The sequence below is a fragment of the Scyliorhinus torazame genome, chromosome 21 (genome assembly GCF_047496885.1).
Source record: "Scyliorhinus torazame isolate Kashiwa2021f chromosome 21, sScyTor2.1, whole genome shotgun sequence".
Lineage (NCBI taxonomy): Eukaryota > Metazoa > Chordata > Chondrichthyes > Carcharhiniformes > Scyliorhinidae > Scyliorhinus > Scyliorhinus torazame.
In genome coordinates this window covers 118,530,765-118,548,425 of record NC_092727.1, presented here as the reverse complement: position 1 = coordinate 118,548,425, position 17,661 = coordinate 118,530,765, and the positions used below count along the sequence as shown (strand labels likewise).

The window sequence follows — 17,661 nt, the reverse complement described above, 5'->3', positions numbered from 1 at the left end:
CTTCCAAATGTGCTTTCTTTATGCTGCCCTCCATCACTGTCAGGTTTCAGATACCACAACATAATGAAACTCTTCAGCCTGCAGCCTAGAGCCCTGTTTACACGCAAAGGTTTAATTTGGGATTGAAGTTGGATTAACCTCTTCCAGTCCAACATTTCGCCCAAAATACGGTTTACTTAGAAGCTCATTTGCAGACTATTTTTCAGCCCCCAATGTCTACCGTGCTTATTGGGCCGGTTTAGAGACCACATAGTAACTTCCCACCACAAAACTGTGGTCAGAAACTCTGCCTGGGGAAAACCTGAGTACAAAACGTCAGCTGAAGTTGTAATCCAATGTGGAGTTCTTGATGTGGGGCACTAGTGTTGCTCAACTAGGGCAACACAGAGCAATCTTTCTAGTTCTGAATCTATATTAAAAGATTAAGAGCCGGATAAGCAGTATGTACGCCCACATTGCATGCATCACAGGTGTTCCTAACTGGTGACTGAAAACAGACTAAAACACATGTTTAAAACCTAAGTTAGCACTTTCAAATCACCTATTATCTCTCACGATAAAGGTTTTGCACGGTAAATTCCAACCACTACAAGCTCCTGTCTGTGGAAAAGCTTTGAAAACAGCCAATGTTCCAGACTGTTAAGATAACCAAAAGCATTTTAATACCATTGTCATGGTACAAGAGGAGAAATGGTGCTCATACAGAAACCCACAATCTCTAAATGAACACCCTTCTCTTTGTACTGTCTCTGATATGATGTGGAGATGCCGGCATTGGACTGGGGTGAGCACAGCAAGAAGTCTTACAACACCAGGTTAAAGTCCAACATGTTTGTTACAAACACTAGCTTTCGGAGCGCTGCTCCTTCCTCAGGTGAACCCGAGGAAGGAGCAGTGCTCCGAAAGCTAGTGTTTGAAACAAACATGTTGGACTTTAACCTGGTGTTGTAAGACTTCTTACGGTGTCTCTGATATGTCATCAGTCTCCTTTGGGTATGAAAGAACTCCAACTGCAAAATTCAGGACCCAAGCAAAAGTTGTGTCTCTGGGGCTATTAGCTCCTTTTATCATAGAATCATAGAATTTACAGTGCAGAAGGAGGCCATTCGGCCCATCGAGTCTGCACCGGCTCTTGGAAAGAGCACCCTACCCAAGTTCAGCACCTCCACCCTATCCCCATAACCCAGTAACCCCACCCAACACTAAGGGCAATTTTGGACACTCAGGGCAATTTATCATGACCAATCCACCTAACCCGCACATCTTTGGACTGTGGGAGGAAACCGGAGCACCCGGAGGAAACCCACGCACACACGGGGAGGATGTGCAGACTCCGCACAGACAGTGACCCAAGCCGGAATCGAACCTGGGACCCTGGAGCTGTGAAGCAATTGTGCTATCCACAAGGCTACCGTGCTGCTATTATCTAGTTCAGGGTCAGCAAAGGAAGTGCCTCACATCTGCTGTCAATGTTAAGTGATCAGTATGCAGCACCTTAATGCTGAATTTTGATGCAGTGACTGCTGTCTGGCTGACATTTAATGAGTTGGTACAACAGTCGGAAAAGTTCTCTGAAGAACATTGAAGACACATGGTCAGGTGATTAGTACTGCTGCCTCATAGTGCCAGGGACCCGGGTTCGATTCCGGTCTTGGGTGACTGAGGAGTTTGCACGTTCTCCCAGTTTCTGCATGGGTCTCCTCCGAGTGCTTCGGTTTCCTCCCACAGTCCAGAGACGTGCAGGTTAGGTGGTTTGGTCATGATCAATGCACGGGGTTACAAGGATCGAGCAGGGGAGTGGGCCGAGGTAAGGTGCTCTATCGGAGGATTGGTGCAGAATTGATGAACCAAATGGTTTCTTTCTGCGCTGTAGGGATTCTATGGATATGGATTCTGCTGGCAAAGAGAGAAATTTCCTAACTCTCATTTTCAGCAAGCTTTAATCTTCTTGGATAAACAGCAGATTCCATCCACCATTATTGACAAATGGAAAGCGCCATCTATCACGCATTCCATTATTCTCTTAAGCAGATGCCCGAGGTTAAAAACAGTAAGTGGGAGGGCGCCCACAGTCCAGACAATCTTGACATTTAACTTATTAAAAAAGAAAAATTGATTTTATAAATCTGAAAATATCTATGAATAAATCATCGTTATATTGACTGACACACAAAGTTAAATCACAGTGTGGTTCCAAAAGCAAGCTGAGCTTCATGAAGCTCCGCAGCGCCTGAAGAAGGTATAGATTCCCTGAATGGATGTGATCTTTTTTTTCTCGTTTGATAAATTTAGAGTACCCAATTCATTTTTTCCAATTAAGGGGCAATTTAGCGTGGCCAATCCACCTACCCTGCACATCTTTGGGGTGTGGGGGCGAACCCACGCAAACAAGGAGAGAATGTTCAAACTCCACACGGATAGACATATGGACGATAAGGAAATAGTGTAGATGGGCTTTAGAGTGGTTTCACAGGTCGGCGCAACATCGAGGGCCGAAAGGCCTGTACTGCGCTGTAATGTTCTATGTTCTATGACAGTGACCCAGAGCCGGGATCGAATCTGGGACCTCGGCACCGTGAGGCACCAATGCTAACCACTGTGCCACCGTGCAGCCATGGATGTGATCTTAACTGTGGTCATCACTTTGTGACAGTATCGGTGAGAAGCAAAGAATGTAGCAATACAACATATCATGCTTCATAGTTAAAGTAAAAAAATTGAGACACTGCTTAAGCAACAAAAATATGCTTTTGTGTTTTCTTCCTTCTCACAGCAAGCTATAGTGCCCTAGAGATTGCTCTGGCTGAAATTAGGCAATGCAGCACAAACATAAGCCTGCACTTCCTTATTTATGTTGTTTAATACTACATTGGGGCTTTAATACTATATTGGGGCTGGTTTAGCACAGGGCTAAATCGCTGGCTTTTAAAGCAGACCAAAGGGACAGATATGGATGTTGCAGGTTCCGGGGTTTAGGTGTTTTAGTAAGCTCAGAGAAGGAGGCAAAAGAGAGGGAGGTGTGGCGCTGCTAGTCAAGAGCAGTATTACGGTGGCGGAGAGGATGCTAGATGGGGACTCTTCTTCCGAGGTAGTATGGGCTGAAGTTAGAAACAGGAAAGGAGAGGTCACCCTGTTGGGAGTTTTTTTATAGGCCTCCTAATAGTTCTAGGGATGTAGAGGAAAGGATGGCGAAGATGATTCTGGATATGAGCGAAAGTAACAGGGTAGTTATTATGGGAGACTTTAACTTTCCAAATATTGACTGGAAAAGATATAGTTCGAGTACAATAGATGGGTCGTTTTTTGTACAGTGTGTGCAGGAGGGTTTCCTGAAACAATATGTTGACAGGCCAACAAGAGGCGAGGCCACGTTGGATTTGGTTTTGGGTAATGAACCAGGCCAGGTGTTGGATTTGGAGGTAGGAGAGCACTTTGGGGACAGTGACCACAATTCGGTGACGTTTACGTTAATGATGGAAAGGGATAAGTATACACCACAGGGCAAGAGTTATAGCTGGGGGAAGGGCAATTATGATGCCATTAGACGTGACTTGGGGGGGATAAGGTGGAGAAGTAGGCTGCAAGTGTTGGGCACACTGGATAAGTGGGGCTTGTTCAAGGATCAGCTACTGCGTGTTCTTGATAAGTATGTACCGGTCAGACAGGGAGGAAGGCGTCGAGCGAGGGAACCGTGGTTTACCAAGGAAGTGGAATCTCTTGTTAAGAGGAAGAAGGAGGCCTATGTGAAGATGAAGTGTGAAGTTTCGGTTGGGGCGATGGATAGTTACAAGGTAGCGAGGAAGGATCTAAAGAGAGAGCTAAGACGAGCAAGGAGGGGACATGAGAAGTATTTGGCAGGAAGGATCAAGGAAAACCCAAAAGCTTTCTATAGGTATGTCAGGAATAAGCGAATGACTAGGGAAAGAGTAGGACCAGTCAAGGACAGGGATGGGAAATTGTGTGTGGAGTCTGAAGAGATAGGCGAGATACTAAATGAATATTTTTCGTCAGTATTCACTCAGGAAAAAGATAATGTTGTGGAGGAGAATGCTGAGCCCCAGGCTAATAGAATAGATGGCATTGAGGTACGTAGGGAAGAGGTGTTGGCAATTCTGGACAGGCTGAAAATAGATAAGTCCCCGGGACCTGATGGGATTTATCCTAGGATTCTATGGGAGGCCAGGGAAGAGATTGCTGGACCTTTGGCTTTGATTTTTATGTCATCATTGGCTACAGGAATAGTGCCAGAGGACTGGAGGACAGCAAATGTGGTCCCTTTGTTCAAAAAGGGGAGCAGAGACAACCCCGGCAACTATAGACCGGTGAGCCTCACGTCTGTAGTGGGTAAAGTCTTGGAGGGGATTATAAGAGACAAGATTTATAATCATCTAGATAGGAATAATATGATCAGGGATAGTCAGCATGGCTTTGTGAAGGGTAGGTCATGCCTCACAAACCTTATTGAGTTCTTTGAGAAGGTGACTGAACAGGTAGACGAGGGTAGAGCAGTTGATGTGGTGTATATGGATTTCAGCAAAGCGTTTGATAAGGTTCCCCACGGTAGGCTATTGCAGAAAATACGGAGGCTGGGGATTGAGGGTGATTTAGAGATGTGGATCAGAAATTGGCTAGCTGAAAGAAGACAGAGGGTGGTGGTTGATGGGAAATGTTCAGAATGGAGTACAGTCACAAGTGGAGTACCACAAGGATCTGTTCTGGGGCCGTTGCTGTTTGTCATTTTTATCAATGACCTAGAGGAAGGCGCAGAAGGGTGGGTGAGTAAATTTGCAGACGATACTAAAGTCGGTGGTGTTGTCGATAGTGTGGAAGGATGTAGCAGGTTACAGAGGGATATAGATAAGCTGCAGAGCTGGGCTGAGAGGTGGCAAATGGAGTTTAATGTAGAGAAGTGTGAGGTGATTCACTTTGGAAGGAATAACAGGAATGCGGAATATTTGGCTAATGGTAAAGTTCTTGAAAGTGTGGATGAGCAGAGGGATCTAGGTGTCCATGTACATAGATCCCTGAAAGTTGCCACCCAGGTTGATAGGGTTGTGAAGAAGGCCTATGGAGTGTTGGCCTTTATTGGTAGAGGGATTGAGTTCCGGAGTCGGGTGGTCATGTTGCAGCTGTACAGAACTCTGGTACGGCCGCATTTGGAGTATTGCGTACAGTTCTGGTCACCGCATTATAGGAAGGACGTGGAGGCTTTGGAGCGGGTGCAGAGGAGATTTACCAGGATGTTGCCTGGTATGGAGGGAAAATCTTATGAGGAAAGGCTGATGGACTTGAGGTTGTTTTCGTTGGAGAGAAGAAGGTTAAGAGGAGACTTAATAGAGGCATACAAAATGATCAGGGGGTTGGATAGGGTGGACAGTGAGAGCCTTCTCCCGCGGATGGATATGGCTGGCACGAGGGGACATAACTTTAAACTGAGGGGTAATAGATATAGGACAGAGGTCAGAGGTAGGTTCTTTACGCAAAGAGTAGTGAGGCCGTGGAATGCCCTACCTGCTACAGTAGTGAACTCGCCAACATTGAGGGCATTTAAAAGTTTATTGGATAAACATATGGATGATAATGGCATAGTGTAGGTTAGATGGCTTTTTTTTCGGTGCAACATCGTGGGCTGAAGGGCCTGTACTGCGCTGTATTGTTCTATGTTCTATGTTCTAAAGCAGGCCAGCAGCACGGTTCAATTCCCATACCAGCCTCCCTGAACAGGCGCAGAAATGTGGCGACTAGGGGCTTTTCACAGTAACTTCATTTGAAGCCTACTTGTGGCAATAAGCGATTTTCATTTCATTTTCACTTTTATCAGATAAGTGATTTTCTTTTAAGACTCAATTTTTCTGTTAATAAGTATAATTAATCGAATTATATAGAAAATATTTGGACTTGCTCGCCCCGGTACTGACGAGGACCTTTAATGAGGCAAAGGAAAGGGGACAACTGCCCCCGACTATGTCTGAAGCAACGATATCGCTTCTCTTAAAGAAGGAAAAGGACCCGCTACAATGCGGGTCCTACAGACCAATTTCCCTCCTAAATGTGGATGCCAAGGTCCTGGCCAAGGTAATGGCAATGAGAATAGAGGAATGTGTCCCGGGGGTGGTCCACGAGGACCAAACTGGGTTTATGAAGGGGAGACAGCTGAACACAAATATACGGAGGCTGTTAGGGGTAATGATGATGGCCCCACCAGAGGGTGAAACAGAGATAGTAGTGGCGATGGATGCCGAGAAAGCATTTGATAGAGTGGAATGGGATTATTTGTGGGAGGTGTTGAGGAGATTTGGTTTTGGAGAGGGGTATGTTAGATGGGTGCAGCTATTGTATAGGGCCCCAGTGGCGAGTGTGGTCACGAATGGACGGGGATCGGCATATTTCCGGCTCCATAGAGGGACAAGGCAGGGATGCCCTCTGTCCCCATTACTGTTTGCACTGGCGATTGAGCCCCTGGCGATAGCGCTGAGGGGTTCCAAGAAGTGGAGGGGAGTACTTAGGGGAGGAGAAGAACACCGGGTATCTTTGTATGCGGACGATTTGCTACTATATGTGGCGGATCCTGCGGAGGGGATGCCAGAAATAATGCGGATACTTGGGGAGTTTGGGGATTTTTCAGGGTATAAATTGAACATGGGGAAGAGTGAGCTGTTTGTGGTGCATCTAGGGGAGCAGAGTAGAGAAATAGAGGACCTACCGTTGAGGAAGGTAACAAGAGACTTTCGTTACCTGGGGATTCAGATAGCTAAGAATTGGGGCACATTGCACAGGTTAAATTTAACGCGGTTGGTGGAACAGATGGAGGAAGATTTCAAGAGATGGGATATGGTAGCCCTGTCAATGGCAGGGAGGGTGCAGGCGGTTAAGATGGTGGTCCTCCCGAGATTCCTCTTTGTGTTTCAGTGCCTCCCGGTGGTGATCACGAAGGCTTTTTTAAAAAGGATTGAAAAGAGCATCATGGGTTTTGTTTGGGCCGGGAAGACCCCGAGAGTGAGGAAGGGATTCTTACAGCGTAGCAGGGATAGGGGGGGGGGGTGGCACTACCGAGCCTAAGTGAGTACTATTGGGCCGCTAATATTTCAATGGTGAGTAAGTGGATGGGAGAGGAGGAGGGAGCGGCGTGGAAGAGATTAGAGAGGGCGTCCTGTAGGGGGACTAGCCTGCAGGCTATGGTGACAGCCCCATTGCCGTTCTCACCGAGGAACTACACCACAAGCCCGGTGGTGGTAGCTACACTGAAGATTTGGGGACAGTGGAGACGGCATAGGGGAAAGACTGGAGCTTTGGGGGGATCCCCGATAAGAAACAACCATAGGTTTGCCCCGGGGGGAATGGATGGGGGATATGGAATGTGGCAAAGAGCAGGAATAACGCAACTGAAAGATCTATTTGTGGATGGGAAGTTCGCGAGTCTGGGAGCGCTGACCGAGAAATATGGGTTGCCCCGAGGGAATGCATTCAGGTATATGCAACTGAGGGCTTTTGCGAGGCAACAGGTGAGGGAATTTCCGCAGCTCCCGACACAAGAGGTGCAGGACAGAGTGATCTCAAAGACATGGGTGGGGGATGGTAAGGTGTCAGATATATATAGGGAAATGAGGGACGAAGGGGAGACTATGGTAGATGAACTAAAAGGGAAATGGGAAGAAGAGCTGGGGGAGGAGATCGAGGAGGGGCTGTGGCGGATGCCCTAAGTAGGGTAAACTCGTCGTCCTCGTGTGCCAGGCTAAGCCTGATTCAGTTTAAAGTATTACATAGGGCGCATATGACTGGAGCGCGGCTCAGTAAATTTTTTGGGGTGGAGGATAGGTGTGCGAGGTGCTCGAGAAGCCCAGCGAATCATACCCATATGTTTTGGTCATGCCCGGCACTACGGGGGTTTTGGATGGGGGTGACAAAGGTGCTTTCAAAAGTAGTGGGGGTCCGGGTCGAACCAAGCTGGGGGTTGGCTATATTTGGGGTTGCACAAGAGCCGGGAGTGCAGGAGGCGAGAGAGGCCGATGTTTTGGCCTTTGCGTCCCTAGTAGCCCGGCGCAGGATATTGTTAATGTGGAAAGAAGCCAAGCCCCCGGGGGTGGAGACCTGGATAAATGACATGGCAGGGTTTATAAAGCTAGAGCGGATTAAGTTCGTCCTAAGGGGGTCGGCTCAAGGGTTCACCAGGCGGTGGCAACCGTTCGTCGAATACCTTGCGGATAGATAGATGGAAGGGGAAAAAGAAGGCAGCAGCAGCAGCCCAGGATTGGGGGGGGGGGGTGTAACTTGTGACAAAGCAGTTGCCAATTAGGGCTAGTTTTCATTTTTGTTATTTAATATTTATTCATTTTTTGTTTTTTGTTTATATAAAATAGGTCATTGTTATTTGTACTGTTATAATATTGTGTAAAGGATGCACAATGTACTGTGTTGGTTGACCAAAAATTTTCAATAAAATATTTATTAAAAAAAATAAGTATAATTAACCAGCTTTTGCTTGCCAGGCAAATACAACTTTTCGGAAACTTAGCCAGGCCTCAGCAAGCCTCTCAAAATCCCCTCAACAGGTAAGGATCCTGAGAGAGATTTCACAGACCCTGGATTAAGGAAAGGAAAACCTAGCCCTGGGTTCCCCTCTCCTCGTTGCTGTTCAATTTGCTTCTGTGAAATCAGATCTCAGCAAGTGGCTGTCTGTACCTTCAAGTCGGATGGGAGAGGGGAAACGATCTTGGAGAAAAATATTAAAACAATCCAATTGCTGAAAATTGACATTATTACACTATCTCCTTTACATAAGGATGGAACCCACTGAATGGGTCCCTGGGATGAGGGCCTTGTCTGATGATGAGAGGCTGAGTAAGCTGGAGTTTATTCGCTGGAGTTTAGAGTAATGAGAGGAGGGTGGCACGGTGACGCAGTGAGTAGCACTGCTGCCTCACGACGCCGCGGCCCCAAGTTCGATCCCGGCTCTGGTTCACTGTCCGTGTGCAGTTTGCACATTTTCCTCCGTGTGGAGTTTGCACATTTTCCCCCGTGTTTGCGTGGGTTTTGCCCCCACAACCCAAAGATGTGCAGGCTAGGTGGATGGGCCACGCTAAATTGCCCCTTAATTGGAAAAAATTAATTAGGTACTCAAATTTATTTTTAAAAAGGGGATAAAAATAAAGTAAATTTAATAAGAAAATTAGCAAAACATTCCTGCATTGAGGGATCAAAAAGAGGCTTTCTTTTCCTCAAACGCAAACCACATTCATTTAAGGTATACTCCAGGTGCTGCACTGATTCACTATTATGGTTTGTTTAGTGTGAAAATGGAAATCCAATTGGACTGTTAATTCTACTGAATCAAACATTGATCCTAACATTCAGTCTTAAACAGCTGAATTTTAAATCCCAGCTTGGCTTCAACTCTTCACAGGCCTTGATCAGTCCCCTGGTTGATATCAATATACACTCTCCAGTTCTGAATTTCATGTATCTTAGAAAACACTTTTCCCTTCTCCCTTGTTTTAGTCATCCCCAATTCCCTGAAAATAGTTTGCATGCCCTCCACCCATTTACCTCAGTTGCTGCAGCAGGGTAGGCTGAAGAAAATACATATTCAGAAAGGACAGCACATCAATTAGAAATAAAAGCATCTCAAATTAATTACTTTCTGTATTATCAATTGATATATAAAATCAAACATGTACAACTGTCTACAGGACAAAGAGCAATGCTGAGCTCATTATATGTGGGAGGTACTGAAGTCATAATGGAAGTACATGGTCACATAGAACTATCATTTAGGAGGATGGATGAGAAGATCACTAGACCAACATAAAGTGAGATCCTAAAGCCAAAGTCTCTGTGGAGGTCAGGTTTTTTGCATCAAGCCCCATTGACAGTGTGAAAACTGTCATGATATTCAAACACACACATCATGATGGACACACTAACAGGCAAATCAGAGCACACAACACCACAACCAATCACAGACAAGAACACCAACCACATAAAAAGCACGAGCACGACACCTGGAGGTCAGTAGGTCTGGGGAGAAGGAAACAAGAAAGAGCTGTTGAAACACCACAAGCAGGGAGCCCCCCACGTGCAGAGTGCAAAGACCAAGTTGTAAATAGTGAGTTTAAATAAAGAAGCGTTGTACCATATGCAACTGTGTTGGCTCTTCTGTGTGTTAGAACACCCAACACCACATGGTACAGGAGTGGATCGATACCTGCCTACCAACCTGCCATTCTGGACATGGACCACACCGGCAAACCGCAGCCGATGCAAGTCACGGGGAACCTAGGCACCAACTGGAAGCTCTACAGGCAGCGATTTGACCTGTACATCCGTGCCACCGAAAAACAGAATGTCTCGGATGATTCGAAGATTGCAATGCTCCTCTTCTACGCAGGCCCCCACCCAAACGATGTCTATAATTCACTGGTGTTCGAGGAAGGCGAAAACCAGGCCAAATATGACACGGTCATCCTCAAAATGGACCAGCACTTTCAAACTGAAGTAAACGAAACTTTCGAAAGATACATCTTTCAGCAACGCCTGCAAGGTAAGGCGGAGCTTTTTCAACCCTTTTTGACGCACCTCCGGATTCTAGCGCAGTCCTGCGGTTACGGCACCACCACAGAGTCCATGATCAGGGACCAGATTGTTTTTGGCGTTGCCTCTAGTGGCCTACGCCAGCAGCTTCTTAAAATAAAGAGCCTCACCTTAGCGTCTGCTGTGGAAGCCTGTGTCCTCCATGAAAATGCTGCCTGCCGTTTTGCCCGATTTCAGGCGTCCGAGTTGGCACGGAGGGGGTCCCCAGCCGTCGAATCGGCAAGCCAGGCCGCCCACGACGTTGAACGCATCCAGGCCGTCGATTTCTTCCCGCCCCACGGCCCGGACGACAGCGGCCGCTTCCCGCGCTTTTCGCGGTCTCCCGCGCAGGTGCGCGCCAAGAATGACGGCCACAACGAGGGACGCACTGCGCAGGCGCGCCCACCGCAAGATCGCACTGCGCATGCGCAGTGGCGCAACGAACGTCGTGACGTCATGACGTGCAGCAAGTGTGGAGGTCTACACTTAAAAGGGCAATGTCCTGCAAAATACCGACAGTGCAACAGATGTGCCATGATAGGCCACTACGCAGCCCGCTGTCGTGCGGCTCAACCCATGGATCCGGCGCATCCTCGACAACCTCGCACACGAGTCAGGACCGTCCAGCCCACGCATCACGACTTCCAGTTAAGTGATGCAGATGACCAGGATGACTTCCGAGTTGCCGTCATTGATGTCAACAAGGTCAATGCCATCAATCCAGACGATGAGTGGTGTGCCACCCTGACGGTCAACCGATCGCGCGTCGCCTTCCGTCTGGACACCGGCGCATCCGCCAACCTGATTGCTTACTCTGCAGTCCAGGCCATGAAGGTCAAACCACCCATCACACCATCCCGGCTTAAGATGGTTGACTATAACGGGAACGTTATCCCGTCCGTAGGATCTTGCCAGCTACAGGTGACTCACAAGAGGTACACGGCCACACTCCCCTTCGAAGTTGTGGGCTCATCAAAGGACTCGTTACTGGGCGCACAAGCGTGTAAGGTCCTTCACCTGGTACAGCGCATCATGTCTCTCTCTCCAGATGAGATATCCGACTTCCCGGATGCTGAGTTCCACGCGAATCTCCATTCCCTCCTCGCTCACAACCAGGAGGTTTTTGAAGGCATGGGGACATTGCCACACACGTACAAGATTCGACTCAGACCGGACGCCATCCCTGTCGTTCACGCACCTCGCAGGGTTCCTGCGCCTCTCAAAGACCGCCTCAAGGCACAACTGCAGATTCTTCAGGACCAAGGGGTCCTATCCAAGGTCACGGAGCCCACGCCATGGGTCAGCTCCATGGTCTGTGTAAAGAAGCCCTCTGGCGAGCTCCGTATATGTATAGATCCAAAAGATCTGAACAACAACATCATGCGGGAACACTATCCCATCCCGAAACGAGAAGACCTCACCAGCGAGATGGCGCGAGCCAACATATTCACTAAATTGGATGCGTCCAAAGGATTCTGGCAGATCAAACTGGACCCGGCCAGCCGAAGACTATGCACATTCAACACCCCTTTTGGCAGATTCTGCTACAACCGGATGCCATTCGGCATCATTTCGGCATCTGAAGTATTCCACCGCATTATGGAGCAGATGATGGAAGGCATCGAAGGGGTACGTGTATATGTGGACGATATCATCATTTGGTCCACCACTCCGCAGGAACACATGCATCGTCTTCGACGTGTCTTCACCCGCATACGGCAAAATGGCCTGCGTCTCAACCGTGCGAAGTGTGCTTTCGGCCAGACGGAGCTGAAATTCCTCGGGGACCACATCTCAAGGTCCGGGGTCCGTCCCGATGCAGACAAGGTTAGCGCCATCACAGCCATGCCACGACCGGCTGACAAGAAGGCTGTCTTAAGATTCCTGGGCATGGTCAACTTCCTTGGGAAGTTCATTCCCAACCTGGCTTCTCATACAACAAACATGCGCCATCTCGTAAAAAAATCGACGGAATTCAACTGGCACCAGTCGCATCAGCGGGAATGGGAGGAGCTCAAGCACAAACTGGTCACGGCACCAGTGCTGGCCTTCTTTGACACGACTCGCCCTACAAAGATCTCAACAGACGCCAGCCAATCTGGTATTGGAGCGGTACTCCTGCAAAAAGACAGCACATCATCATGGGCCCCGGTTGCGTATGCCTCACGAGCCATGACCCCTACCGAACAGCGCTACGCGCAAATCGAAAAAGAATGCCTGGGCTTGTTAACTGGACTGGACAAGTTCCACGACTATGTGTATGGCCTGCCACGATTCACGGTCGAAACTGACCACCGCCCCCTGGTCAACATCATTAACAAAGACCTGAACGACATGACTCCTCGCCTCCAGCGCATCTTACTTAAACTCAGGAGGTACGATTTTGAACTGATCTACACTCCGGGGAAGGAACTCATAGTGGCGGACACTCTTTCCCGAGCAGTGAGCACACCACCAGATGCGGAGGGGTTCGTGCGTCAAATTGAGGCACACGTGACTCTGACAGCAGCAAATATGCCAGCTGATGATCCTTGTCTGGCCCACATACGCGCAGAGACGGCGACTGACCCTCTGCTGCAGCGAGTGATGCGCCACATGACGGAAGGGTGGCTAAAAGGGCAGTGCCCCCAGTTTTATAATGTGCGAGATGATCTCACCAATATAGACGGGGTCCTTATGAAATCGCATAGGATCGTCATTCCACACAGTGTGCACCAGATGATTCTTCGTCAACTACACGAAGGCCGCTTGGGCGTCGAAAAATGCAGACGAAGGGCCCGGGAGGCGGTATATTGGCCGGGTATTAATGAAGACATAGCCAACATGGTGCTCAACTGCACAACCTGTCAGAGGTTTCAGCCAGCGCAACCTCCGGAAACACTTCTACCACACGAGATGGTGACGTCCCCCTGGGCGAAGGTGGGTGTTGACCTATTTCACGCGCTCGGCAGAGATTACATTGTTATTATAGACTACTTCTCAAACTACCCGGAAGTCGTGCCTCTCCATGATCTGACGTCGTCCGCAGTCATTGGGGCCTGCAAGGAAACGTTTGCTCGCCACGGCATTCCAAGGACTGTCATGTCAGACAATGGACCTTGTTTTGCCAGCCGTGAATGGTCGTCCTTTGCCGCAGCATATGGTTTCACTCATGTGACATCCAGCCCTCTGCATCCACAATCGAACGGGAAGGCTGAAAAGGGTGTCCACATCGCAAAGCGGCTCCTGTGCAAGGCGGCTGATGACGGATCGGACTTTAACCTTGCCTTGCTGGCCTATCGATCGGCCCCGTTATCCACGGGCCTCTCGCCAGCGCAGCTACTAATGGGTCGCTCCCTCAGGACGACGGTACCTTCCGTCCTGGCACCGACAACAGACCATGAGGCGGTTCTTCGGAACATGCAACTGCAGCGTGATCGCCAGAAAGGTCGGTACGACACACGAGCGACGGACCTGCCCCCCCTGTCCTCCGGAGACAAAGTACGCGTCCATCAACCGTATGGTGGCTGGTCAGCACCGGCCGAAGTCCTCCGACAAGTGGCTCCCCGCTCGTTCCTGGTTCGCATGCCGGATGGTTCCGTGCGTCGCCGCAATCGGCGCGCCCTTCGCCGACTTCCACGCTCACAGCCACACAACACGCCAGATCCTCAACAGGCTTCCGAGGATGACTTTGTGGAGCTGCCGCACATCACGCCCTTTCCATCGCCACCCATGGCCATGCCTGCACAGCAGCCGGTGGTTCTTGATCCACCCTTAAGGCGGTCAACCCGAATTCGTCGCAAACCCATTAGAATGGACTTATAATACAGTTCATATGTTTAATAAGTTGGACAATTTTACATGATAACCTGTTGTTGTTTATCGTTCCAGATGTCGTCTGACTGGACAACTGTTCAAATTTTTTTTCTTCTTCTCTCGTTCGCATTTCTGTTATGTTATGGTACAACTGGATTCATGTGACGCACTCGACATCGCCCCATGTACATAGTTCCGTCATAGACACATGCTGCACACGACACACACACACTCTTAGATGCACTCACGTCACGATCATATTTATTACCACGTAGGCACATATCTTTGTAAAAAGGGGGGATGTCATGATATTCAAACACACACATCATGATGGACACACTAACAGGCAAATCAGAGCACACAACACCACAACCAATCACAGACAAGAACACCAACCACATAAAAAGCACGAGCACGACACCTGGAGGTCAGTAGGTCTGGGGAGAAGGAAACAAGAAAGAGCTGTTGAAACACCACAAGCAGGGAGCCCCCCACGTGCAGAGTGCAAAGACCAAGTTGTAAATAGTGAGTTTAAATAAAGAAGCGTTGTACCATATGCAACTGTGTTGGCTCTTCTGTGTGTTAGAACACCTAACACCACAAAAACTACATGTCTGCAGTTCTTTGAAGGATAGATGAGCTTATAGATCCCAAGCAAAAGTGGTCAATTTGGCTTGGTGCATTGACACAGGTGTATTTGTGACACCACCCTGCATTCACTCTGAAACAATCTCCAGGGACCCGGGTTCGATTCCCAACTTGGGTCACTGACTGTGCGGAGTCTGCACGTTCTCCCAGTGTCAGCATGCGTTTCCTCCGGGTGTTCCGGTTTCCTCCTACAAGTCCCGAAAGATGAATAGAATAAAATTTACAGTGCAGACGGAGGCCATTCGGCCCATCAAGTCTGCATGGCCCTTGGAAAGAGCACCCTACTTCAGCCCACACCTCCACCCTATCCCCATAATCCAGTAACGTTTTGTCACGAAGGGCAATTTATCATGGCCAAAGCACCTAACCTGTACATCTTTGGATTGTGGGAGGAAACCGGAGCACCCGGAGGAAACCCACGCAGACACTGGGAGAACGTGCAGACTCCACACAGACAGTGACCCAAGCCGGGAATGGAACCTGGAGCAGTCAAGCAACTGTGCTAACCATTGTGCTACTGTGCCACCCGTTAGGTGAATTGAACATTCTGAATTCTCCGTCAGTGTACCTGAACAGGCGCTGGAATGTGGTGATTCGGGGATTGTCACAGTAAGTTCACTGCAGTGTTAATGTAAGCTTACTTGTGACACTAATAAAGATTATGATTATACATTATAAATAGGGCTCAATCTTATCAATGTTTTTTATGTGTAGATTCACTGAACAAAATAGAACTTCCATGATGAAGTATAGTTTTTTCTCAATCAAGGGCAATTAGGGACAGGCAATAAATGCTGGCCCAACCCAGCAATACCCACATCACCTGAACAAATAAAAAAAAATCTGCGTATTAATTATTTTGAAAGTACACATGCTAGAGAGTGCATTTTTGATATAACGATAGAATTACAAAATAAAACCAACTAAAACAGGTCCTGCTATAGGATTCCTTCAGTTCTGTAATTATTTATATGTTGGTTGTGAAGCTCTCGTTTCGGCACTTCCACCAATTGGACACAAACTCAAATTCAGTCCTGACTGATGGGATGCCAGTCTCCAAAGTCTGTTGGCTCGATGGAACCAATCATTTTCAACCTAGTTACCCATGGATCTGGTCCCACGGCACAAAGCTGCCTTTTGAAACAAAGGGGGCGGGATTCTCTAATCCCGCGGCAGAGTGCCCACCCCGTCGTAAACACCGTCGCGTTTTACGACGGCGTGAACGGGCCGACCAGACGACTAATTCTAGCCCGCAAAAGGGGACAGCACGGCACTGGAGCTGTTCACGCCGCTCCAGCTGCTGATCCCGGCACGAACTGGGCGCCGCGGGATACGCACATGCGCAGTAGCGCCGGCGCCAACGCGCGCCTGCACAGTGCCTTCCTTCAACCCGCCGGCCCCAACGCAACATGGCGTAGGACTACAGGGGCCAATGCGGAAGAAACGAGGCCCCCTGCCAGAGAGGCCGGCCCGCCGATCGGTGGGCCCGATCGCAGGCCAGGCCACATCGGAGGCCCTCCCGGGGTCGGACCCCCCGCCCCCACAGGACGCCCCCCGACCCGTCCACAGCGCGTTCCCGCCGGCTGAGAGCAGGTGTGAACGGCACCGGCAGGACTCGGCGTTTTCACGATGACTGCTCGGCCCTTCCCGGTCCGAGAATCAGTGGGCCCGCTGCGTCAAGCGGCCTCGGCTGGCGCCGCACCAACCAGGCCGACGCCAATGCCGCCGATTCTCCGCTCTGCAGAGAATCGCGTGCCGCGATTCGCAGGGATTCTCGGTCCTGGCCCCAGGTTGAGAGAATCCCGCCCAGGATTTGGGAGCAGGAGAAGGCCATTCAGCCCTTTGAGCCTGCTGTGCTAAGGTCATGGCTGGGAATTCACAGCAATAGAATCAACTTTACTCCAGAGATGCCTGGACTAGGTAGTTACAAAACAGTTCATTGGTCTCAGTGGAATGCTCTGGAAATCGAAACTACGCCATGCTGCACAACTAAACAGAGCTTCACTTTGCAGTAAGGCATGCTGCAACCAACCTTGGAGCACTTAATGCTGAAAACCAAAACTGGAAAGGCTCCCATTCCCCAACATTAACATCCCTCACCTAGATTAGTGCAAAGGCCACATAAAAATCTAATTAACATTACACATGCTTAGTCCTAGACCATATGGTACTACTTTCATCTTCAGCCAAAGCCTCATTTTGAAAGATATGCATCACTAACAGTTCAAAAGACAATTTAGAACAAAAATTCCACACCTGTTCCACATTACATATGATCTGTTTTACAACTATGGGGATTGTTTGGATATATATCCCTCCAATCTCTAATGTGATTTAAAAGGTCAGTGCAAGTATAAAACAAGTCTGCTTGCTTTAGACCTGTACCCACTTTTTTAATACTCAATAGCGACCAGGAGAGAATTATACCCCTAGCATAGCATATATTCATTTTGATGAAACATAAATTTAAAGACAACAGATAGCTGTAAGTGAATTGAAGGAAGCAATCCACAATGTGCTCTGAACTCTTCTGATGGATTATTGCCCAGTAATTCACTTAGAGATATTCCGTATCCTCAATTTCATTTTCCTAAAGTCCTTATTAGATTGTATTCACCTCATTCATAAGTCGCTACTAGACAGTGCCATTTC

At 48.6% G+C, this 17,661-nt stretch overlaps 1 protein-coding gene across 12 annotated transcripts in view; it reads right to left on the bottom strand.

The window, feature by feature from the left end:
- The window catches only part of raraa (retinoic acid receptor, alpha a), a 756,690-nt gene that overhangs the window by 304,689 nt on the left and 434,340 nt on the right, over positions 1–17,661 (bottom strand). The gene's annotated exons all lie outside the window — the stretch shown is intronic.